General features: G+C 42.7%; 1 protein-coding gene across 1 annotated transcript in view; it reads right to left on the bottom strand.

The window, feature by feature from the left end:
- LOC102784499 (voltage-gated delayed rectifier potassium channel KCNH1-like) overlaps window positions 1–25,222 on the bottom strand; it is a 74,233-nt gene that overhangs the window by 5,036 nt on the left and 43,975 nt on the right. The window lies entirely within an intron of this gene.

Genomic DNA, 25,222 nt, shown 5'->3' with positions numbered 1-25,222 from the left:
TGAAAGCCTGACATCAGATTTCCTTCTTTTCCATGCTCTGACAGACCTCTACTGCCACGCCTTTCAGTTGCTGTTGGTTTGTCGGTCTTTCTTTCCAAATTCTAGTCCTGAAGTAAAATGAATGCACATTTGGGTAAAGATCAGGTGACCGACTTGGCCTTTCAAGAATATTGCACTTCTTTGCTTTAAGAAACTCCTGGGTGGCTGGGTTATGTTTTAGGTCATTGTCCTCTGTATGAAAGGCCACCCAAACAATGTAAATGCATTTAGCTGGAATTGCTGTCCTGTATCACATCATCAATAAACACGAGTGTCCCACTTCCACTGGTAGCCATGCATGCCCAAGCCTTACCCTGGCTCCACCTTGTCTTACAGATGATGTGGTATGCTTTAGATCATGAGCTGTTCCATGTCTCCATACTTTTTTCCTTTTGGTAGAAGTTGATCTTGATTTCATCTTTCCAAAGAATGTTTTTCCACAACTGTGCTGGCTTTTTTTTTTTTTTTTTTTAATTATGAGTGGCTTGCGCTTTGCAGTGAACCCTCTGTTTTTACTTTGTTGGAGTCTTCTCTTTATGGTAGGTGGATATTGATATGCCTACCTCCTGGAGAGTGTTGTTCACTTGGTAAAGGGGTTTCTCGTCACCATGGAAATTATTCTGCAATCATGCACAACTGTTGTCTTCTGTGGACATTCAGGTCTTTTTGCATTCACCAATACCAAAGGGTAGATTTTGCCACTCCCACTATTGTAGCAAATTCTCAAATGTTACTCAAAGAGTATTATACAGACACTTGTATTAAGTTATAAAAAACATAAGTTTAGAGAACAATGTTTAGAACACAGATAAAAAACAAAACACATAAACTTAACATCAGTACCTGCTTATATAAATGCCTAAATGTGTGAGTCAACAGGAAGTTAATATTAATAACCAACGGCAATGACAACATGCTGCTTTCTAGTTTTCACAGTAAGAGACACATTAAAACGACATAACACTGAAATACAGTACAGGAAAAATTTTTTAAGGGAATTACCAGTTAAAATTTAGATTTTCTTTGCAGCACAATTCAACCAAAATAAAAACACTACATGTAAATGTACACAAAATAAATTTCCTTCATGAAACTAAATGAATTCTACCATAATTACTGATTTGATTTACAGCCAAAAGGGCCTGTAATTTGAACTCAGTGGTTCTTGTTAAATATTAATGTATAAAATGTGCTTGATTTTCTGTAGCTTTTAATAGTTTGTGTTTACACTGGAGTGAATGATGAAATAACTGCACCTTAATTACTTTAATACAGACAAGCGCACTGGAGTTCTTAGGTTCGATCTTTTTGGCCATATGTTGGCCAATTTCAGTCTTGTTTTCATTTAGGGTTTAACTGCCATGTAGACAGATAAACAGAGGCTGCAGTGTGACAGAGGCATCCCATTTCATCAGGAAGTAAATTTGGGTATCAATAGCATAACAATGAGAGGGAATATTATATTTCCTGAAAATTGTTCCCAAAGGCAGCATGTGTAAAGATAACATAGCGGACCACAACAGACCCCTGTGGTACATCACAACTAATAGGGACAGAAGAAGAGGAGTACTCCCCAGTTGCAACAGAAAAAGACCTCTCTGACAGGTATGATTTAAACTGTGATAAAACTGTACCTTTAAAACCAACAGCATGTTTGTGTCTTGATAAAAGAATGTTATAATCAACTGTGTCAAAGGCAGCGGTTAGACTGAAACTCCACAAATCCCAGAAAGTTCTCACAAAGTGCAGAGGATGTTCACATGAACAGCACCACAGGGGTTAAATAAAAAATTCAAAATATTAAAAAGAACTCGGGGCTGGTAACTGTTGCTAGAAATTATGTTTGACAGAAAAACTGATTTTATAGCTTTAACAGTCAAGTGATATTTGAGTATTGTATCAAAGGTCAGCTTAGAGTTATTGCTTTTGTTAATCAACGGCTTTCCAGAAGTCAAATCTAGTATCGAGCCTGAATTGGTGTTCCTCATTTCAAAATGCTCGGTTACATTGAGTGCCGGTTTAGATCACTGGGATGAGCTCTCAGCCATATGGCCATGTGACTGGGATCATACCTTTATGTGAAAGAAGGAAGGGGGCAGACATTTCAAACACAGCATTTATAGTTGTACAGGCCAGGTACACAGGAATACAGGGGAGTTGGATTTAAATGAAAAGTTAGGAAAAAAAATGAAAAACCAAGTGAAAATGTTAAATGAGAAGCATCTGGCTGCATCTCAAACATATTGGAGAACTGCAAAGCTGAGTGCAGAATTTATAGCATCAGGAGCTGGCTAAAGTGATGCCGGTTTTTATTTTGAAAACTAAAAGCTAACACTAACCTTGTTTCAGAGAATAAACATGGCTTACCCACAATTCCTTCATTGTCTTATCCTGAAATAAAGGATAAACAAAGATCTGATCCAACTATCAGAGAAGTCATAGCACAGATTGTACTGGAAGAAACACCTCACCCCACCTCCAGCAAAGAGCTCCCCTGATTTCCCATTTTTGCTGTGGGAGTTAAATCGCTTAGAACTACACAACAAGGTAAAATACAGAAAAAGGCAAGATGCAGGACCAAGTGACCTATCAATTGGTTCTCCCTGAAGAGCTCAGAGCCTTAGTGGTTCACAATTTGCACATGGACCAACTGGGTATTCCCAGAACCCTTGTTAGACCTAGGTTTTATTGGCTGCTGAAGAAAGAGTCCTCTTGAAAAAGCAGCTGCTCTGGTAAACATTAAACTTCTCAACCATTAGAACTTGTCCATATGAACTTTCTCAATCTAGAACCAGACAGCAGTAACCCAAAGAACATCCTTGTAATGACAGACCATTTCACTAAAAATGCAGTTACCATGCCTGGACCCAACCAGAAAGTTAAGACTGTTGTTTGGGGGATAACTTTATTGTCCACTATGGTGCCACATAGTGATCAAGGGCCTGATTTCGAATTCACACTCACAGTATACACAAAATCTCAGGTCAACTTTAGAGAAAAGCTGCAATCTAGCTTCTTGAAATGCACAAAAAGCAGCAGATAAAAAAAAGGCTCATTTGATGGAAGGGTAAAATGTACGTTTACATGGCAAACACAAATTGGCTGATAAGTCAGAAACTGAGATCCATGTTGTAAATGGTAAATGGCCTGTATTTGTATAGCGCTTTACTTAGTCCCTATGGACCCCAAAGCGCTTTACACTACATTCACCCATTCACCCATTCACACACTGGTGATGGCAAGCTACATTGTAGCCACAGCTGCCCTGGGGCGCACTGACAGAGGCAAGGCTGCCTGACACTGGCACCACCGGGCCCTCTGACCATCACCAGTAGGCAACAGGTGAAGTGTCTTGGCCAAGGACACAACGACCGCGACTGTCCGAGCCGGGGCTCGAACCGGCAACCTTATGATTACAAGACGAACTGCCAACTCTTGAGCCACGATCACCCACTCCAGTAGTTAAACCTGCTGGAGACCTCCCTGTCACTATGTCACCCACACGTGACATAGTGATCTCCTGCTTCCCTATGGGTTTCCAGCTGTCAATCACTAGTTTTTATATAAATAACCAATGTGAATAAAGGGTTTCCAAAATCAGGGTAAGTTATTGCTTCAATGATTACAACAGCCCAGTAGAAATAGAGAACCATATTTTATTCGATTTTGTTTTCCTTAATATTGTTATTATATTATAATGTTATATAATATTATTATATAAGAAGAAGAATAACACCTTTGGATTACAAGATAATTTATTAATTTGTGTATTGTCTAAGTTGACAATTTCTTGGTTTAAATGGTTTTATTGGAATGAGGGAGGAGACTTCACCTGCTCCTTCCTAGCATTCATGGTCAGCCAGAGCAGGTAGAAAATGCAACGCATGCAACACGAGAACGAGAACTAAGTTTTCAAAAAGAAGGAGAAAGAAAACCAAGCATTTTGTATCTCTAAAAGTATTTATAAGTAAAAGAAAAAATGTCTGAGCTGACAGGCAATCAGCTTAATAAAGTTGAACTACTTTCTGACCACCTTAGCTGGATTTTTCTTGGACACCTTTTGAAACTCCCCTCCACGAATCGCTACCTTATCATGGTGGAGGGGTGTGTGTGTCCCAGGGATCCCAGGGGCTATGTTGTCTGGGGGCTTTTTGCCCCCTGGTAGGGTGTCCCATGGCAAATTGGTCCTGTGTGGCGATTCAGAAGACCCCTATGAGAAGACCATCGAGGGAACAGTTCACTCTAACCGGGATAGAGTTACCGGGGCCCCGCCCTGGAGCCAGGCCCGGATAGGGTGCCCGAGGACAAGTGTCTAGTGGCCGGGCCTTAGTCCATGGGGGCCAGCTGGGCACAGCCCGAAAAAGGGACTTGGACAAAAAGGGAGATCTTCCTGAAGTGGGTTGGATGCATTGTGAGCAGGACGGCAGCCAGGAGCAGGGTTCCAGGAGCCTGAGTTAGTGCGTGAGCCGTACCGGCTAGATATAGTCGGGCTTATGTCAATTCATGGCTTGGGCTCTGGAACCAGTCTTCTGGAGAGGGACTGGACTCTCAGTCTGGAGTTGCCCCTGGTGAGAGGCGGAGGGCTGGGGTGGGTATCCGGGTATCCCCTTGGCTTGCTGCCTGTATATTGGGGTTTCTCCCAGTGGATGAGAAGGTTTTTTCCCTGTGCCTCTGGGTCGGGGAGTCCCTGGATGGGGAATTGGATTGTGCTCTACCTGGGGACTCTGCTGTCCTACTGGGAGACTTCAAACCTCACGTGGGCAACGACAGCGAGACCTGGAGGGGAATGATTGGGAGGAACGGCCTCCCGGATCTGAACCCCGGACTCCGGAGGCAGCTGATAGGTACCGACAGGCAAAGTAGAATGCAGCGCGGGCAGTGGCTGAAGAAAAAACTCAGGTGTGGAAGGAGTTCAGAGAGGCCATGGAAAAAGACTTTTGGACTGACTTGAAGTTGCCTGACGGTCTGGCAAACCGTCAGGCAACTCAGGAGGGGAAAGCAGTGCTCTACTTGTACTGTGCATAGTGCCAGTGGAGCGCTGCCAACTTCAACTGAGAAAATTGTGGAAGGAATACCTCGAGGACTTCCTTAATCCCATTGGCACATCTTACGTGGAGGAAGCAGAGTCTGGGGATAAGGGGATGATTTCTGGGAGTCAGGTCATTCGGTCCTTATGCAACCGTTCCAAGATCTTGGTCCGCATAGCCACCAATAAGTCGGACTCATTCCTGGTGGGTGATGGGCTCCGCCAGCCCTGGCCTTTGTCACCAATTCTGTTCAGAATTTTTATGGACAGAATTTCTAGGCACAGCCAAGTGGCGGCAGGCTTTCACTTGGGTGGTCTCAGAATCTCATCTGTTCTTCGCGGATGATGTGGTTCTGCTGGCTTCGTCGAGTTGAATGACCTCCATCTCACTTTGGAATGGTTCGCAGCCAAGGTGGTAATGAGAATCAGCACATCCAAATCTGAGGCCATGGTCCTAAGCCAAAAAACGGTGGAGTGCCCACTCAGGCTAAGAGATGAGTTCTTGCCCCAAGTGGAAGAGTTTAAGTTTCTCGGGGTCTTGTTCATGAGTGACGGGAGAGGGAGCGGGAGATCGAGAGATGGATTGGTGCTGGGGTTGCAGTGATGCGGACACTGTTGTGGTGAGGAGAGAGCTGAGTGTGCAAGCGAAGCTCTCAATTTACTAGTCGATCTACGCCCCTACTCTACCCCTACTGTGGTCATGAGCTGTGGGTAGTGACCGAAAGAACGAGAGGCAGAAATGGGCTTCCTCCAAAGGGTGGCTGGCCTCTCCCTTAGAGATAGGGTTAGAAGCCCAGCTATCTGAGAGGGGCTCAGAGTAGAGCCACTGTTCCTTCACATCGAAAGGAGCCAGTTGAGGTGGTTTGGGCATCTGACAAGGTTACCTCCTGGGCCCCTCCTGGGTTAGATGTTCCAGGCATGTCCCATCGGGAGGAGCCCCAAGGGCCAGACCCAGGACATGCTGGAGAAATGATATCTCTCGGCTGGCATGAGAACGCCTTGGTGTTCCCCCGGACAAGCTGGAGGAGGTGGCTGGGGAGAGGGAGGTCTGGGCTTCTCTACTTGGGCTGCTGCCTCCGCAACCTGGCCCTGGATAAGTGGAAGAAGATGGTTGGATGGATGGAAGTTTTGAAACTCCCTGGAGTTGGAAGCTGGATTTCTTAATGTGTGGAAGGAGTTCAGAGAGGCCATGGAAAAAGACTTTTGGACTGACTTGAAGTTGCCTGACGGTCTGGCAAACCGTCAGGCAACTCAGGAGGGGAAAGCAGTGCTCTACTTGTACTGTGCATAGTGCCAGTGGAGCGCTGCCAACTTCAACTGAGAAAATTGTGGAAGGAATACCTCGAGGACTTCCTTAATCCCATTGGCACATCTTACGTGGAGGAAGCAGAGTCTGGGGATAAGGGGATGATTTCTGGGAGTCAGGTCATTCGGTCCTTATGCAACCGTTCCAAGATCTTGGTCCGCATAGCCACCAATAAGTCGGACTCATTCCTGGTGGGTGATGGGCTCCGCCAGCCCTGGCCTTTGTCACCAATTCTGTTCAGAATTTTTATGGACAGAATTTCTAGGCACAGCCAAGTGGCGGCAGGCTTTCACTTGGGTGGTCTCAGAATCTCATCTGTTCTTCGCGGATGATGTGGTTCTGCTGGCTTCGTCGAGTTGAATGACCTCCATCTCACTTTGGAATGGTTCGCAGCCAAGGTGGTAATGAGAATCAGCACATCCAAATCTGAGGCCATGGTCCTAAGCCAAAAAACGGTGGAGTGCCCACTCAGGCTAAGAGATGAGTTCTTGCCCCAAGTGGAAGAGTTTAAGTTTCTCGGGGTCTTGTTCATGAGTGACGGGAGAGGGAGCGGGAGATCGAGAGATGGATTGGTGCTGGGGTTGCAGTGATGCGGACACTGTTGTGGTGAGGAGAGAGCTGAGTGTGCAAGCGAAGCTCTCAATTTACTAGTCGATCTACACCCCTACTCTACCCCTACTGTGGTCATGAGCTGTGGGTAGTGACCGAAAGAACGAGAGGCAGAAATGGGCTTCCTCCAAAGGGTGGCTGGCCTCTCCCTTAGAGATAGGGTTAGAAGCCCAGCTATCTGAGAGGGGCTCAGAGTAGAGCCACTGTTCCTTCACATTGAAAGGAGCCAGTTGAGGTGGTTTGGGCATCTGACAAGGTTACCTCCTGGGCCCCTCCTGGGTTAGATGTTCCAGGCATGTCCCATCGGGAGGAGCCCCAAGGGCCAGACCCAGGACATGCTGGAGAAATGATATCTCTCGGCTGGCATGAGAACGCCTTGGTGTTCCCCTGGACAAGCTGGAGGAGGTGGCTGGGGAGAGGGAGGTCTGGGCTTCTCTACTTGGGCTGCTGCCTCCGCAACCTGGCCCTGGATAAGTGGAAGAAGATGGTTGGATGGATGGAAGTTTTGAAACTCCCTGGAGTTGGAAGCTGGATTTCTTAATTGGCCTAGGAGGTGGCAAGCTGCCAAGAACCCACTCTTTCCATCTATCAGAGAAGAAACCCACCAATTCCTTCTCCTCCATCAGTGGAATGCTCTAATATAGCAGAACTAACACAGCCCACATACTGTTACTGACTATTACTATTGGATGCACCCATGAAGAAACAACTGAATTGAGATCATTTATATATGATGTCGCTCCACGGGACAAGACTCAGCAGTCCATCTGCACTTAAAGGACAAAGGTCACTCTTTCGAGGATGCCAATGTTCACATTTTGGACAGAGAGGACAGATGGTTTGAAAGAGGAGGGAAAGAAGCCATTTATGTCCACTGTGAAAAACCATCTTTGAACAGAGGCGGTGGTTTACAACACCAACTGTTTGCCATCTATAATCCAGTTTTGAGATCCCTTCCCAGACGCCTTAACGCCCACTCACACCCTGGGCCATCTGACCTCAGGAAATCACATGATAGGGTGGGGCCAGGTTTCACAATGAGCTCACCCGAAACCCTGGCTGATTGTGACCCACACCCGTTTTCACACCTTGGCTCATGTGATTAGGTAGAGAATCATCAGGGGGTCCTTTGCCCGTCTTTGGGGGGAAACTCCCACTGGGTTTAAATCTGGGACTCTCCACCATTTAGCCCTTAGAACTGAAGAAGCTTCTCGGATGAGAGGTGAACGTCTTCAAGCAACTTAAAGAAGTCCAGACGCTTTTCTTTCCAAGCTCCTTAGACAACTGAATTGAGACTTGACTCTACAGCTTGGAGAACCAAACAGCGATGCAGTGCTGACTAACCCCTTCTTAGTTGTCAGACTAAAGAAGTATTGACTGCAATGAAATTTCTAATTAAACTCTAAAATCTAATGTAAGACAAAAAACTTCTAAAAGTCTGTAATGAGATAATCTGTTAAGAGCTTCCAAGCTACTAATATCTTCCAGAAGGCACAGACCTGCTGCTATGCCTTAGGTCAACTGATAAACAAACATGTGAGACAAATTTTACTTTATACTTTAAAATCAAAAGAGGAGCAGATTTAACAAAAATTTATATTGTGTTAGATGACAAAACTCTTCAAAAGGTGACTGAATTCAATGAGAAGGCCTATATAGCACAGCAAAAAGTCTAAGACAAGGAAGGAGAGGAAGTCTGATCTATTTGTTGTGCACCAGAAACATCTGCACACTATAGTGTCCAACCCATCAAAAAATACCCAGAAAATTCAGATTTTTGGAACTGAGATGTTTATTAACTCTTATAACAAGATCCCCAAAACTTTTTTGCTCTATCATGTTATGTATGATATATTTTTATTATATATTTATAATATATTTTTTGTATCGCATTTGATTGTTTTTAGCAACTTTTTGTTAGCAACAATGTTATTTTTAGGCAAAAAAAATAGTTTTTCCATAACATTTTGAAATTATGGCAAGTATTGATCATGTTGATGAGATAGAGGTCTCAGAAACCCATGTATCAAAATATAATACGAAGGGCGTAATAGGGTTAAACTGCTAATAGAGGGATCGATATCAAACACACAAAAAGAATGTAGACAAGTAGGTGAAAAATTTGTCTGACAGACAGCTCACTCAAGCAGAGGGAGGCATCCTTACAAAAACCTTGAAGTTTTCTGTCATGCTGAGAAAATGTTTGCTACTCAAAATCATCACAGCCACAGAAGCAGAAATTGGAAACAACATTGCAGATGTTGTTGCAGAAGTGTGACAACAACAGATGAATGTTTTAGCCTGTCTCAGCAATGCAAAGCACCCAGCATCCAATATTACCATCAAGGAGAGCATCAAGGAGTGGAAGACACGTATGCACCACAGTAAAAAACAAAACAAACAACAACATCATTGCTTACTTATTTTTTTCTGAGCCATTCAGGGGTGGATTGGTGTGTTTCTCGTCATATTCCTACTGCATAATCCAAGTGTGCTTGACCTTCACGGCTCAAACTGATGGCTGGACACTCTCCGTCAGGATTTTCTGGTAGAGAGCAGAATTCATTTATATATGATGTCGTGTATAATGTTATATATGAATACCGGTCAATAGTTTTAGAAAACCCCAATTTTTCCAGTTTTTTATTGAAATTAATGCAGTTTAATGTCTCATTGCACTCTGAAATGACAGTATAGTACAAATAAGAATTTGGAGTTAGAAAAGAAATCATGGAATCAATATATAGACCTAAACTTATTGTATTCTAAACTTTTGACTCATGCAAGTAGCCACCTTTGGCAGATAAAACAGCTGAACAGCTCTTCTCCTATCTTTTGCAGAAGTTCCCATAAATGTGTTGCCCTTGGTTACTTTGCTTACACTCTGCTGTCCAGTTCATCCAAAACAGCTCGATGAGGTTTAAGTCTGGAGACTGTGCTGGACACTCCATGTTTTCAAGCTTACCATCTTGTTCTCTTTTCCTGAGGTAGTTCTGGCAAAGCTTTTACGCATGGCTCTTTGCCTTATTCTGATGCAATCCTAGCAATGGCTTCCTTGCTGCAACTCGTTCTGTCACACCTGCAGCTCGAAGCCTTCTCTTCACATTTGAAACTGAGACTTGCTTACTATGACCACTATTAAGCTGTGCTTGAAGCTGTTGTCCTGTGAGCCACCTATCACACAACTGTTAATGTTTAGAAACTTGTCCTCTGAGTCAGTTGTGGCTTTGGGTCTGCCAGACCGCTTCCTTTCAGAGGTTGCCCTCACTACTCACTGACGCCTTGACTTTCTTTGCAAACTCTGGCAGTTCATCGATTACCTTTGTACCACTTCATGCTCTTCATTGGACTTTTGAATTGCAATGAATAACTAGAAAAATTGGTGTGTTCTAAAACTTTTGAACGGTAGTGTGTACACATATAAATTCCCTTCTTGCCCCTGCAGGTGGTCTTGGCTATGCTATATTTCTGCCTGGTCTTATCCTTCAAGCTTAGAAATATGGTATCTAACCAGATTCTTACTCTGGATGGCATTACCTTGGCCTCCAGTAACACTGTGAGGAAACTTGGAGTCATTTTTGACCAGGATATGTCCTTCAACGCACATATTAAACAAATATGTAAGACTGCGTTCTTCCATTTGCGCAACATCTCTAAAATTAGAAAGATGCTGTCTCAGGGTGACGCTGAAAAACTAGTTCATGCATTTATTACTTCCAGGCTGGACGACTGCAATTCATTATTATCAGGATGTCCAAAAAACTCACTGAAAAGCCTTCAGCTAATCCAAAATGCTGCAGCAAGAGTCCTGACAGGGACTAGAAAGAGAGAGCAGATTTCTCCTGTGTTGGCTTCCCTTCATTGGCTTCCTGTTAAATCCAGAATTGAATTCAAAATCCTGCTCCTCACATACAAGGTCTTAAATAATCAGGCCCCATCTTATCTTAATGACCTTGTAGTACCATATCACCCTATTAGAGCACTTTGCTCTCGCTCTGCAGGCCTACTTGTTGCTCCTAGAGTATTTAAAAGTAGAATGGGAGGCAGAGCCTTCAGTTTTCAGGCCCCTCTTCTGTGGAACCAGCTTCCAGTTTGGATTCAGGAGACAGACACTATCTCTACTTTCAAGCTTAGACTTAAAACTTTCCTTTTTGCTAAAGCATATAGTTAGGGCTGGACCAGGTGACCCTGAATCCTCCCTTAGTTATGCTGCAATAGTCGTAGGCTGCCGGGGGATTCCCATGATGCATTGAGTTTTTCCTTTTTTTTTTTTCCAGTCACCTTTCTCACTCACTATGTGTTAACAGACCTCTCTGCATTGAATCATATCTGTTATTAACCTCTGTCTCTCTTCCACAGCATGTCTTTTATCCTGTCTTCCTTCTCTCACCCCAACCGGTCGCAGCAGATGGCCCCGCCCCTCCCTGAGCCTGGTTCTGCCGGAGGTTTCTTCCTGTTAAAAGGGAGTTTTTCCTTCCCACTGTCGCCAAAGTGCTTGCTCATAGGGGGTCATATGATTGTTGGGTTTTTCTCTGTATCTATGAAGCACCTTGAGGCGACTTTTGTTGTGATTTGGCGTTATATAAATACAATTGAATTGAATTGAATTGGGTCCCCTATCAGAGGTCTGGGATCTTGAGGGTCCTGTGCAGTAACTTAGCTGTTCCTAGAACTGCACTCAAATGGACAGAGATCCCGGATGTTGTCCATGGATTCTGCTGGAGCCACTCGCCTACCTTAAGAGTCACTGTACGGAGAACTCTGATTACCACTGGGACTACTGTTATCTTCACCCTCTACATCATAGGTCTCAAACTCAAATGAGCTGTGGGTCACTGCTGGCACTGTCATTTCATTGGAGGGCCACTTTAGTGTTCAAGTTGTACACAAAAAACAAACAAACAAACAAACAAGAAAACACCCAGGGGGGTTATGGGGAGGGAGTTATGGCGTCCACCTGAACGGCAAGACTTCGAGCTCCGACCTTAACATCCTTTAAGTACGCCTAAACAGCGGTTAAAAGTCAACCTTTTAGTGGCTTCCTCTCCAACCTAAGCTTCTGCTCTGATCTAAACAGCTAGGATGCCAACTAAACATAGGTTTAAATCTAAAACAGCCGGAAAGGATGGATCAGATGACGATGCTAGCAACGAACTTGAAACCTAGAAGATGGAAGGAGCTAGTGCTAGAGCCCAACAGACCGAGACGAGTGTTTAGGCCGCAATTCTGTCGCTGAAAATACACTTCACTGCTCAACTGCAAGAAGTTATAACATCAAACCAAGAAATAAAAGACGCAATTGGACTGTTTTCAGAGAGGCTTACCTCAGCAGAAACTCGCATTAGCAAAGTTGAAGACGACGTCTCTTCCCTCACAAGTAAAGAGGCTTCCCTTCATAAGAAACTTCAGGAACTCCTGCTAAAAGTGGACGACCTCGAAAACAGAAGCTGGAGATCCAATCTGAGACTCGTCGGATTACCCGAGAATACTGAACAAGTCAAATCACAATATTTTCCCGTCCCAAAACGTCAAGTAGCCAGATTTGTACCTGGCTACTTGACATTTTGGGACGGGACGCGCTCTCATCCCCACCCATCATCGAGCGAGCACACAGGCTACAAGGCCGAAATACCCCAAATGGCCCACCCCGTGTGATCATCATGAAGTTCTTGAATTATCAAGACAAGTTGAGGGTGATGAGAGCGGCACGTCTGAAGGGAAAAATAATGCACAACGGACATCACGTGATGTTTTTCCCTGACCTGTCGACGGAGGTCCAGAAACAGCGGAAACAATACAACCAGGTAAAACAACAACTCTGTGAAATTTCGGTCTGATCTTTCCAGCAAAAATGAGGATTTTCCACCATGGCAACAGGCTCCTCTTCCACACACCAGGGGAGGTGGAAGATTTCATACGAAGACTCCGGCAACAAAACGAGGGATAAGTTCACGCCCACTCCAAAACACTATCATATCTAAAATGTGTAATTCTGATGAACAATTTCAGCTCGGACTTACAGTGGCTGTTGGTGTACAGGTATGATATAGATGGCCTTAGATATGTTATGTTTAAATCTTTTCATTCATTTACATTATGTGGCCACTTCTTCAGTTAATACGGTCGGATCTAAGTTTGAAGCTCCGAATCAATAATAGGACGCTTTATCAGCTCCTTTTCATGGATCTGATGCATAACCAAATGGTAAATAGCCTGTATTTATATAGCGCTTTACTAGTCCCTACGGACCCCAAAGCGCTTTACATATCCAGTCATCCACCCATTCACACACACATTCACACACTGGTGATGGCAAGCTACATTGTAGCCACAGCCACCCTGGGGCGCACTGACAGAGGCGAGGCTGCCGGACACTGGCGCCACCGGGCCCTCTGACCACCACCAGTAGGCAACGGGTGAAGTGTCTTGCCCAAGGACACAACGACCGAGACTGTCCAAGCCGGGGCTCAAACCGACAACCTTCCGATTACAAGGCGAACTCCCAACTCTTGAGCCACGATCGCCCAAGCTGCAATGACTTTGGGGAGGGAAGTTTTGAGATCTACACTGATGGGAGGTCTCTGGGTTGTTTTGTTTTTTTGTTTATAAGAGTTTGTCTTTAAAGTGCAGTGCTCTTGAAATAATAATTTGTGAGTTCCGACAGGGGAGACGAGATGTAGTCAGGTTCAGGTTACTAAGGGCACAAACTGTATGAGTAGTTATTCAAATATTGAACTAATTTCCTGGAATGTAAGAGGCTTTAGGAAATGTATTAAACTGAAAAGAGTAATGGATAGAATTAAACAATATCACCCAAAGATAGTCTTTATTCAAGAAACACACTTACTTGCGAGTGAAATTGCCCGATAAGGAGGAGATGGCCAGGTCAGGTTTTCTCTAGCAACTTCTCAACACATGCTAGAGGAGTGGCAACACTCATTCATAAATCAGTGCCCATGTGTATTAAAAAAACATCTTGGACCCTGCAGAGAGATTCATCATCCTACAATGCTCCGTGCTGAACCAAGACTTAATTTTAGTTAATTTATATGGCCCCAATATCGACAACTCCAGCTTTTATAACAATCTATTCCTCTCTATTGCAGCTCTCCACGGTGAGATAATTGTTGGGGGGGACTTTAATTGTACCCTAGAGCCTAAGCTTGATAGATCATCAGGTTTAGACTCTTCCCATCCAAAATCTAGACAAGCCATACAACACTTTAGGTCTGAATTGAACCTTAAAGATATATGGAGATTAGAAAATCCAACAGGGAGAGAATACTCCTGTTATTCAGCCAGTCATAATAGCCGCAGTCGCATAGATTATTTTCTTATTTCAAACTCTCTTATCCCCAGAATTAACCGCTGTTCATATAAAAGTGTGCTTATATCTGACCACTCATTAACCATGCTTAACTTTTCAGTAACAATAGCTTTTAGACGTAATCCTATTTGGCGTTTAAAACCACACTGGGTGCATAATCAAAAATTCTCGGAATATGTAGGCAAAAATATTGATGACTATTTTTACTTTAATAAATCCGAAACTACAGCCTCAGTCAGATGGGAAGCCTTTAAGGTTTTTATACGTGGGGATATGATAAGCTACACCAAAAACAAAGCAAATAAACATTATACTGAGATGTTGGACCTCGAAGGTCAAATAAAAGAAGTGGAACTTGAGATAAACCTAAATGACTCTAAAGAAAAACAACAAAAACTTTTAAGATTAAGAGCAAAATATGATAAATAATAATGATAAATTAACTACTAAGAAAGCCTCAGCAGGACTATTTAGACTGAGACAGACCTACTATGACCGGGGGAGAAGGCAGGAAAACTTTGGGCATGGCGCATAAAAACGCTACTAAGCGAACAAACAATAAATGAAATTAGAACTGCAGACAAAAACACCACAGATCCTCACAGAATAAATGAACTGTTTGAACTCTACTACTCACATCTCCTCAACAGGAGATGCGACTCAAGAGTCACTAGAATCCTTCTTTGACTCAATAAGCACCCCTTCACTCTCTGAAGAAGCTCGATGTGAATTAGACTCTCAGTTATCTATGAGTGAACTGTTGATTGCAATTGATAAATTAAAAATGGGAAAAACTCCCGGCCCAGATGGAATCCCACTAGACCTTTTCAAAATATTTAAAGACAAATTAGTACGCCCTCTGTACGACATGCTAACGGAAAGTTATGATTTAAAAGAGCTTCCCCCCTCCTTGCGTAATGCACTCATAACGGTATTCCCTAAACCTGGGAAACCGCCTACAAAATGTCACTCTTATAGACCAATCTCATTAATAAACTCTGACGCCAAGATAATAAGTAAAGTACTGGCAAACAGATGTGAACGGTACCTTCATCTTCTCGCTGATACTGACCAGAATGGTTTTGTAAAAGGTCGGCAAGCGCAGCATGGTATTCACAGAGTACTGAATCTACTTTTCTCAAATTCAGAACATCCAGACATGGCTCTGCTCTCCTTGGACGCAGAAAAAGCTTTCGATAGGGTCGAACATAACTATCTCTATAAGGTACTGTCTCAATTTGGCTTTGGCAGTTACTTCATGACTTGGGTCAAAATATTATATAATAAACCTACAGCCTCAGTTAGAACTAACAACATCATATCTAGACCATTCTATCTAGGCAGAGGTACACGTCAAGGCTGCCCCCTTTCGCCTCTTCTTTTCGTCCTAGCAATTTAACCATTGGCTATTGCGATAAGGAGCAATCAAAATATCTCTGGCATTAGAACAAATAATATTGAGTCCAAAATTGGATTATTCGCGTACGACATTATCTTAATGCTGTCCAAATTAAAGAGCTCAATTCCCCAGCTACTCAAAACAATTAACTCCTTTGGCAATATCTCCAGTTATAAAATTAATGAATCCAAGTCGGCCATCCTCCTCTTTAAACATTCTGAAAGAATTAAACCACCTATTCAAACAATGTTTCAAGTTGCCAGAGACAGTCTTACCTATCTAGGTATAAAAATCACTCCAAAAATTAATGATTTGGTACATGCAAATTACTCTCCTACAATCAACTCTGTTGTTAACTTAATCAATAGATGGTCTATGCTGCCAATCTCTCTGATTGGACGTGTAAATATTCTCAAGATGAACGTTCTTCCAAAATTTCTATATCTCTTCCAAGTCATTCCTCTCAGCCCTCCAGATGACTTCTTCACAAAGGCAAAAACAATATTCATTAAATTCATTTGGAATAATAGACGAGCCAGACTGTGTCTGGTTCAACGCACTCAAGTTTAAAAATGAAACGCAAGCACTATCCCAATTCTCACCTATCTGGGGCAATAGGGCCTTTAAACCCGGTTGGACAGATTTGGGCTTTAAAATGTGGGCCGTCAGAGGCCTGTGCAAAGTTGCAGACCTATTTGACAAGGACACCCTACTATGTTTTAATGGCTTGACACAGAAATTTGGCATTCCAACCAAATGTTTTTTCAAATTTCTTCAAATCAGAAGCTTCATTTCAAAAACTCAAAAATCCCTAACATTGCCCACTCTAAACTCATTAGAGGACATAGCAATAAACCATCAGCTGAAGAAGGGTTTAATATCCCGTTTTTATAGCAACCTCAGAGATGGCTCTCAAACATCCTCAGAAAAAGAAAGACTCGCATGTTGTCAAGAGTGTAGAATAACTACAGAGGAATGGAAAAAAGCCTGCTTGAAAGCCCAAACACAATCTATAAACACCCAATTTAAACTAATCCAGTATAAATGGCCAATGAGAACATATATCACCCCAACATTATTAAACAAATTTGACCCCAAAACTCCGGACATATGTGTTAAATGTGGGGGGAAAGGCACACTGATGCATTGCCTGTGGAAATGCTCATAAATCCAAAAGTTTTGGAAAGAAGTTTTAGATGTAATTGCACATATTACAAGTGTCAAGCTGAGTCTCAGCTAAGGCAGAAGACAGCAGACACTGCACAGTGTCAACAAACTGTCTGGGTGTGGAAACTGAAGCAGTGCCTAGTTCAGGGGTCGGCAACCTGCGGCTCCGGAGCCGCATGCGGCTCTTTAGTCGTTTTAGTGCGGCTCCGCGTGGTTTGGGAAAATAATTTTTTTTTTAAGTAATTAGCTGAAGTGTATTTTATTTATGTTACTTCTTTTTTAACTTGTAGTTCTAAATTTTATTATGATAACAATTTTATTGTGATATTGAAATATAAATATAAAATTATATTCTATTATTTTTTTTGATCGCTCAAAATAAGCGTCACACTTGCGGAAGCCGATATACCCGGCGAAACGCCGTGCATTTATCGAGACTTTCAACCCCAGGTAAGACAATTCTAGATCTTCGGATCCACATTATGTCAGCAGCTCCACCGTGAACTATGTTACAAACAAACACCGCTCACGCCTCACAGATGACAGCTTACAGTCCTGTGTAAAGATGAAAGTCACTTCGTACAACCCCGATTGGCAGATGCTGTGCGCAGAGGTTCAGGAGCAGAAGTCCCATTGTAAACATATCACAGCAGACCCAACGATGCTTCCATGAACACGCTTTTCAGCATCTCTCTATTGACTACTTTTCACACACGGTTGCTGTACGCATACAGCCGGTGTTAAAGCGCACAGCCCGACACACACCAACGCAACAGCATAGACAGCGCAGACGTTAAGGCGGCGAGGCGTGATTGCGGGTGCCGCTCAGGTGCGTCAGCCTCCCCTGCAGCGGCGCTGCAGACCACGCCCCGCCACACACATTAACCAGGTAAAATACATATTTAGGCAGAATTTCGCAAATGTCTATTTTTCATTTTTCAGCAGCATAGAGCTTTTTTTCCAATTATTTTTTAAAAGTCAAGTCAAGGCTCCAAAAGCCCAAAGGAGATATAAGGGTGGCGGCTCACAACAGTTTTTGTTTGCTGGATCATTTTAGTTCATGTTGGTGTCTTTCCTTTGGTTATATTTCTTTAAGAGTTCAAAATGTGTTGATTACATAAATAAAATGTAATTTTCTCTGTAGCACTTCATGGATTTAGGCAACACACCTTAGTTGTTCACACAAAGCATAAAGGTAAAAAACAAATATACAGTGTTATCTTCATTTTAGATGTTAAAAAGTATTTGCGGCTCCCAGTGTTTTCTTTTGCGTGGAAACCAGGTCCAAATGGCTCTTTGGGTCTTAAAGGTTGCAGACCCCTGGCCTAGCTGATTGGATTAGTTGCTGAAGTGTTCTGCCAAATAAAATGACTGGCTTTTAAGGAAATATTGATTATTGCAATTTAAACTGTATGAGAGCATGGTTGTGAGTGTCCTGAGTAAAGCTGTGATTAGAGTGTGAGGGGAGAAAGGACCAACTGCCCTGAAGGTGAAAAAGAAGATGATTGAAAAAAAGGAGGGGGGGGGGGGGGGTAATTTAATGCAGTGTAAAAGATTCTTTTTTGACAAAAAAAGAAGAAGAATCAGAGAGGGAAAGTGTTAACAGTGTTAACAGGATGAAAAATTATATTTTTTAAAAGTCTCAGTGTGTCAGTAGCAGGTAAACCTGGACCTGGATCAACCCACCTACCCACATCACTAACATAAGCCCTCCAAATCACAAGCTGGCAAGTTGACCGACAACATCACTGTGTGTGAAAAGACTTGGAAAGAATGTTCAAGATTTGCCACACAAGGAGTTTCAGAGGAAGAGACTGAAAAATAAGACACGGCTGAAGGAAAACTGCTCATGGGACAGTTGAGAATGTACATGTCACAACTATGAACTGCTGCAGGACGTGGTAGAGGCAGACAGCAGTGGTGAGAAGGAGGAAGAAGATAACAACGAGGGAGAAAAGAACATGGAGGAATAGCCTGAGCAGAGAAAACACAGTAGGTAGACTGGTCAGGGGTTCAAAGGCAACGAACGGCTACTCTGATATATCCTTGAGCAAGGAAGGTACCGTCTCTACACACTGCTTCCCGGGTGCTGGATCAGTAGCTGCCCACTGCTTCACTGAGTGAATGGGTTAAATGCAGAGGACAAAATATCTCGCGCATGGGACTACACGGGGTTGAGAAATAATGAAGACTGTTCTTAATGTGGGAACACATAAAACCTGGATGATTAAGCATTCAATTCAAAGTGTTTATTGTCATGTGTACAAAGAAAAGCATGTCTCTGTGCAACGAAATGCTTTCTCTGTTGTCCACACACAGATGTCGGGTTAATATGTACAAACAGAACTAGAACAGACAAAATAGAAACACAGGGTGGGCCATTTATATGGATGCACTGTAATAAAATGGGAATGGTTGGTGATGTTAAAGTCCTGTTTGTGGCACATTAGTATATGTGAGGGGGCAAACTCCTCAAGATGGGTGGTGACCATGGTGGCCATTTAGAAGTCGGCCATCTTGGATACAACTTTTGTAGCTTCATATTCATTACATGACATAATGAATTTACAGTCGCATCTCCCTTTAAACATCAAACAAACAACAACAAAAAAACAATTTTATTAATGCAATAATTTTGAATACTGCAATGCATGCCTTAGCATAAGCATGGACAGAGAAGGGAGAGGAGATGGAGGAGGGAGAGGAAACAAAAGCAGGTCCGGTGTCATGCTAAGGAATCAACCACACAAGCCACCTCTTCCGAGCCTATATCTATTCAATGCCAGATCCCTTGTGCATAAAATGGATGACCTGAAATTGCAACTAGTGGGAAATTGCTATGTTCATGACTGCTGTGCCTTGTTCATCATCGAACCCTGGCTGATGCTAGCGTGCAGCTAGCAGGACGCACTCTGGTCTGCTGGGGCAGGACAAAGGACTCCAGTAAGAGCAGACCAGAGTGCGTCTGTATTTATTTGTATGAAAGCTGGTGCAACAATGGGACAATTATAGACATAAACTGCTCCCCAAACCTCGTGTACATATCTAAAAGATGCCAGACTTTTTTTCTAACAAGAGAACTGACAGTAGTGATCATCACGGCTTTGTACATTCCACCCGACGCCAGTGTAAACATGGCGCTTCCCATCCTGCTGAACACCACTGACAAACAACAGCAGGCCCTGATGGTGCCTGATAGTTTACATTGTTGCTGGTGATTTTAATTAGGTCGACATGAAAACTGTACTCCCAAAATTCTATCAGCATGTCAAACGTCCCAACGGGGAGAGAACACCCTAGATCATGCTCACTCCAACATTAAGCATCAGCCATACAGTACTGGACTGGGACAAAAAATCGGCCCAGGCATTTTGACTAGAGACTGGCCCACCAGGCATTATAGAAAAAACCAAGGAGGCCTTTGAATGAAAACAAACACTGTTGTGACAGTGATGTACACTGTCTTGTTGGTATATATGCATCAGTCTAATAAACTTAAACCTACACCATTCTCCCTATTCTGGTATTCGAAACAGTACTTAGCTGAAACCCGAACACTGCTTGGTCGAGTTAACCTCCTGAACTATCTACAACACATAGTGGAAACCTGACATTAAGACAGAGAAGACTACAGGTGAGACATGATCATTACTGAATATTAAAAATAATAAATGACAGATTTAGTGATATTTTCATTAACTATTTATTTACCACATCAATAAACAGCATGGCAGGCAAAATATTTTTTCTAACATGGCAACCGTTAAAAAGTGAAAGGAGACAGAAAGACAGGTGAGAAATAAAAAGAAAGAAAAATATCAAAATAAAACTTAATTGACGTTTTGATGGCATTTTACACACAGTACTAGGGATGGGTACCGGTATCTGGTGCCATTATGGCACCGGTTCTGACATAAACGGTAGTAACCAGACTGAAAAGCGGCACACATTTCGGTGCTTTATTTCTGTGCTTTTTTTTTTCATGAGATGTCATACACTTTGGATTCTAGCCAATCATTTTACCTTTCCGAGGATAGTAGGCGGGCCCAGGTACGTACATTCTTTTAGAGCAGAGCTACAGATTAAAAATGCCCAAGGTGAAGCGGTCAAAGTCTGGCTGTACTTCACAGCAAAAGTTGCAAACTCAGCAGCCTGCAACAAGTGCTTTAAGCTGATACTGTGATACTGTCAAAGGAGGTAACACCTCGAATCTGATGAGACACCTGGCGACGCATAGCATTTTGTTAAAAGCCGAGAAATGTGCCATATTTGATAGCTTGCTGCGAGACCTCACACCGTGCACATCTACTGCGGATGTGGTGCCTGTTATCGGACCCGAAGAGGAGAGTCCTGGCCCCTAGCCCTGCCAGTGTAGCAGAAATGATGAGGATGATGATGCAGCGGCAGCCGTTCTTCTCTGCGGGAGTAGCTTAATGTTGTCCGTGTGTAATTTATGTTGAGTAGGCTAACCACGTTATTACATTAATGCATGTAAGGTGAACTAGCAAACACCGTCGTAGCTACATGCAGCTGTCTTCTTGTTTGATGGCAGATACTCCCTTCACCCTGGCCAAAAAGGCTAAAATGACCAAAGAAAAAGTGGAAAACAGTTAAACATGAGAGGTTTTTGGACAAAGTTTGTGTTTTTTCCATTGTTTAAGCACTGCTTCCAGCCAAGAGTGATACCATATATCCCCTATATCTGCAGAAAAGGCTAACATTGTTATCTTTTTACAAAAAAACAGCTGAACATGAGAGGTTTTTGGACCAATTTTGTGTTCTCCATTCTTTAAGCACCAGTTAAGCACCGGCACCGTTTCAAAAGTACCGGTTTGGTACTGGTATCGGATAAAACCTAAACGATACCCATCCCTACACAGTACTGGTACAGAATCTAGAAAATGTGTCACGGTTCTGGGTCAGTTTCGACCCAGTATTTTGAGTTTTGATTGTTAGTTTATTTTTGAATAATTGTCGTGGTTTTGGGCGCTATGAGTATTATTATTATAATGATGATTATTATTAGAAGTCTATGTTTTTGTTTATTCATGTTAAGGATTTGTTCTCGGTTGTATCTCACGTTTAGTTTAGTTCAGTTCAGGTTCCATGTGTCATTCTCCGTCTGTCTGTCTCTCAGTGTCAGGTTTGCGTCTCATGTGAGTGTGTTCAGTTTTCCCTCTGTCTTGTCTTGTTGATTATTCCCAGCTGTGTCCACCACCTGTGTGTAATTCCCGTGTTTCTCTGTGTGTATTTAAGTCGTGTCCTCTGTCATTGTAGTTGCTGGTCCGTCTGCGTTCCCACCATGTTTCATCCGTGTGTTCCCTGCTGTCAATCTGTTTCTGCTCGCTCTCGTTCATGTTCAGGTTCGTGTTCTGTACTCAGTTTGTTCCCAGTATAGTTTAGTCTTTGTTCGGTTCGCCTTTTGTCCATTTTTTATTTTGTGTTTAATAAACCACCATCACACCTTTACAAGTGCCTGCGTTTGGATCCTCCTTTATTTTCCACACGGCTCATCTCACTCGCCGTGACAAAATGTGGGAAAAACTGGCATCATATACAGTACTTATTTCTGAGGAAATTATGATGGGACCCTGAAAAAAAATTACTTTGTACAATAATGGATTTCTATACATTTTACATCAGATGAAAACATTGGTTGTAAGATTCAGATAATTATTCGTTAAAAGCTAGACATTTTAAATGAGAATAAGAAAGAAAGGTATTTTGTTTGTGCCCCCCTTTTCCTGTTAATGCTCTACCTGGCCCCCCTGACAAAACTTTGCTAGACCCGCCCCTGCACACTTACCAGCTGTAAGCTACAGAGGTGTTATTTGTCTCTCAGAAACAGTTCATAACTTCCCTTCAACTCATTCATGTAACCTAAAAGGTAAACCTGTTTCTCCATCACCTGTTCAGCTCTGATGATTCAGTAAGGACATCTTCTGGTTTCATCTTCATGTTTCCCTCTCACCACATATCCAAACCGACATCATGACCAGCAGCTTTACAGCTGTGGCTCCAGCAAACATCAGCTGATACTAGAAAGTAATATTAAATAAATTCTAACAACAGCTGATCAAGCTTAAACGTGCTGCTGTTGTTTAGCACAACATCTGGTTCCTCTTTCTGGTGCAAAATGGGTGATAAACAAACAAGAGAGACTGGACTTGTGACAGAAAAGCCGATCACCTGATTGTTGATCAGTTTCATGATTGAAGTAGCAACAGGAGAGGGAGGGGGACAGAATGAGAGAAGAAGAAGCAGCTGTACAGCGTACAGGATAACTCCAGCTTTGTGTCTTGTTTTCATTCTAGCTTAAGTACGGGACAAATCACGTTCCTTTTCAGCTCAATACGAAAGGCATAATATTTTCTCTGAATACCGGGTTATTCTGTTTTTTACGGGACACTTGGCAACTCTACTAACTAACCTTATGAATAAAATAAAGTTCACTATCAGTAACATCATAGCACCCGCCCAGCTGTATAGAAACTCCGTCATTCTACACAGTACGAGTTGTTGTAACTTACTGTAAAAAGTTAGCACAACAAAAATAAACTACACCTAAACTTGGTTTATATCTGACCCAGGTCATAACTTCTTACCTGAAGTTCAGTTCCCCTGATACTCGGACCACTGGCCGCCCCGGGTCTCTCCTTCTCCTGTCTCACCTTTCCCTCATCCACCTGCTGGCCTCCACCACTTGCTAATGTAACTGAATCTGTGGAAGCTCCGCCATGCCACCACCAAACAGTTGAGTTATTTTTTACACATCTGCCAGCATCTGGCCAATCCACCACCTTTCATTGATTATACCGTTATGAGAAAAAAAACATCGGCACATCAAAACGAAAAATCTCCATCTGCCCACCGAGTCCAGCTATAGCTGCATATGTGTTTAGTAGTAATTTCTTTTTGTAGAGGGCTAGCAAAACAATCATTTTCAAGGGCGTTGCCATATTGGAATCCCGACTTCTCTGACGAGGCTAACCAGAACGCCATTTACTCAAGTGTGACATCATTCCCAGGTCCGTGTTCTGATTTCCGAGGTAAGTCGAATGCAACACACGAAGTAACAAATAACGACCCTATCTAAATCCCAGTAACGATTAAGGCATTCTTGATTTTGGCATAATAACTAGTTACCGTGCTCGTTACCACAATAATAACGTAGTTACTGTAAAGCGTTACTTAATAACGCGTTATTCCCTACACTGATAACAGTGCACTTAAAGAAAACATGTAGAGTTTCATCTCTTAGGAGGGGGGTCTAAATTTTTTTATACATTGATGATTTAATAGTGTGTTCTCCTTTTAAGCCGGCCTGCAAGATTGAAACTAAAGTGTTGTAAAATACCTCACTGACAACAGTCACAAAGTACGCCTCTCCAAATTACAATGGGCTTTGGATCACACATCAGATGCAATGTCCTTGTGGGTAAAAAGGATTGCAGTGATCCAATTCATTCCAAAATCACAAGGAATTTATTTTATTTTACAAATAAATTTTATTTATTTATTTTTTGACATGATGTCATGAGATGCTCCAATATCAACAATGATACATGGGAGGGGACTGACTGGACATGACAGATTACAGCGGACTGATGACACCCAGACAAAACTTTTACTGATTTAAAACTACAGACTCTACCTAGTTTAGAATTACCCTTTTGCTGTAGGAGCAGGGGGAATGACAGAGAACAGACGGTCAAAAGACATTGTAGGTTCACATGAGCTTGTGGGCCATTCAGACTCAACCCTTTAGCTCCCACATTATATTCTGTGTCACTGATTCCTGTAAAAAAACATGTATTTACTAGCTGCATGTTGGTTATGGTATCACTTTGTGTTTATTAAAAAATATCACAGTTAAAGGTCATTGCTTCTCCCACATGATTTTATGGGAGCCATTTCTGGAATCTGCGCATTCAGAGCTGACCCATAGGACATGCTGCTGGCTAACTCTGAGGGTCTTTGTGGATGATTCAGCATCATGCAACCCAAAATATAAAGCAGGATAGCAGTGGTCACAGATCACCTTAGCATGAGGGGATGCTCAGGTGGCAGAGCAGATCACCTACTAACCAAAAGGTTGGTGATTTGGTTTCCCTGTGTGCTCCAGGTTGCATGCATGCAAGTTGCTCTCCGATGCATCCATCGGAGTTTGTGAGCGAGGCAGGTTGTATAGAGAGCTGAGCTTATATTGACTCAAAGATTCACTTTTTCTGCCAGTTATAGGGTGGATCATGGGGCAGAGCCAGGAGTCAAGCAGAATATGGAAATTAGACCACAGAATTAACATGAAAACCACACTAACTTCATCTCTTAACACAGATTTACAGGCCA

The sequence above is a fragment of the Neolamprologus brichardi genome, chromosome 6 (genome assembly GCF_056152115.1).
Source record: "Neolamprologus brichardi isolate AB-2024 chromosome 6, ASM5615211v1, whole genome shotgun sequence".
Taxonomy (NCBI): domain Eukaryota; kingdom Metazoa; phylum Chordata; class Actinopteri; order Cichliformes; family Cichlidae; genus Neolamprologus; species Neolamprologus brichardi.
Note: the sequence above shows the minus strand (reverse complement) of the source record. Positions and strands in the feature narration are given on the sequence as shown.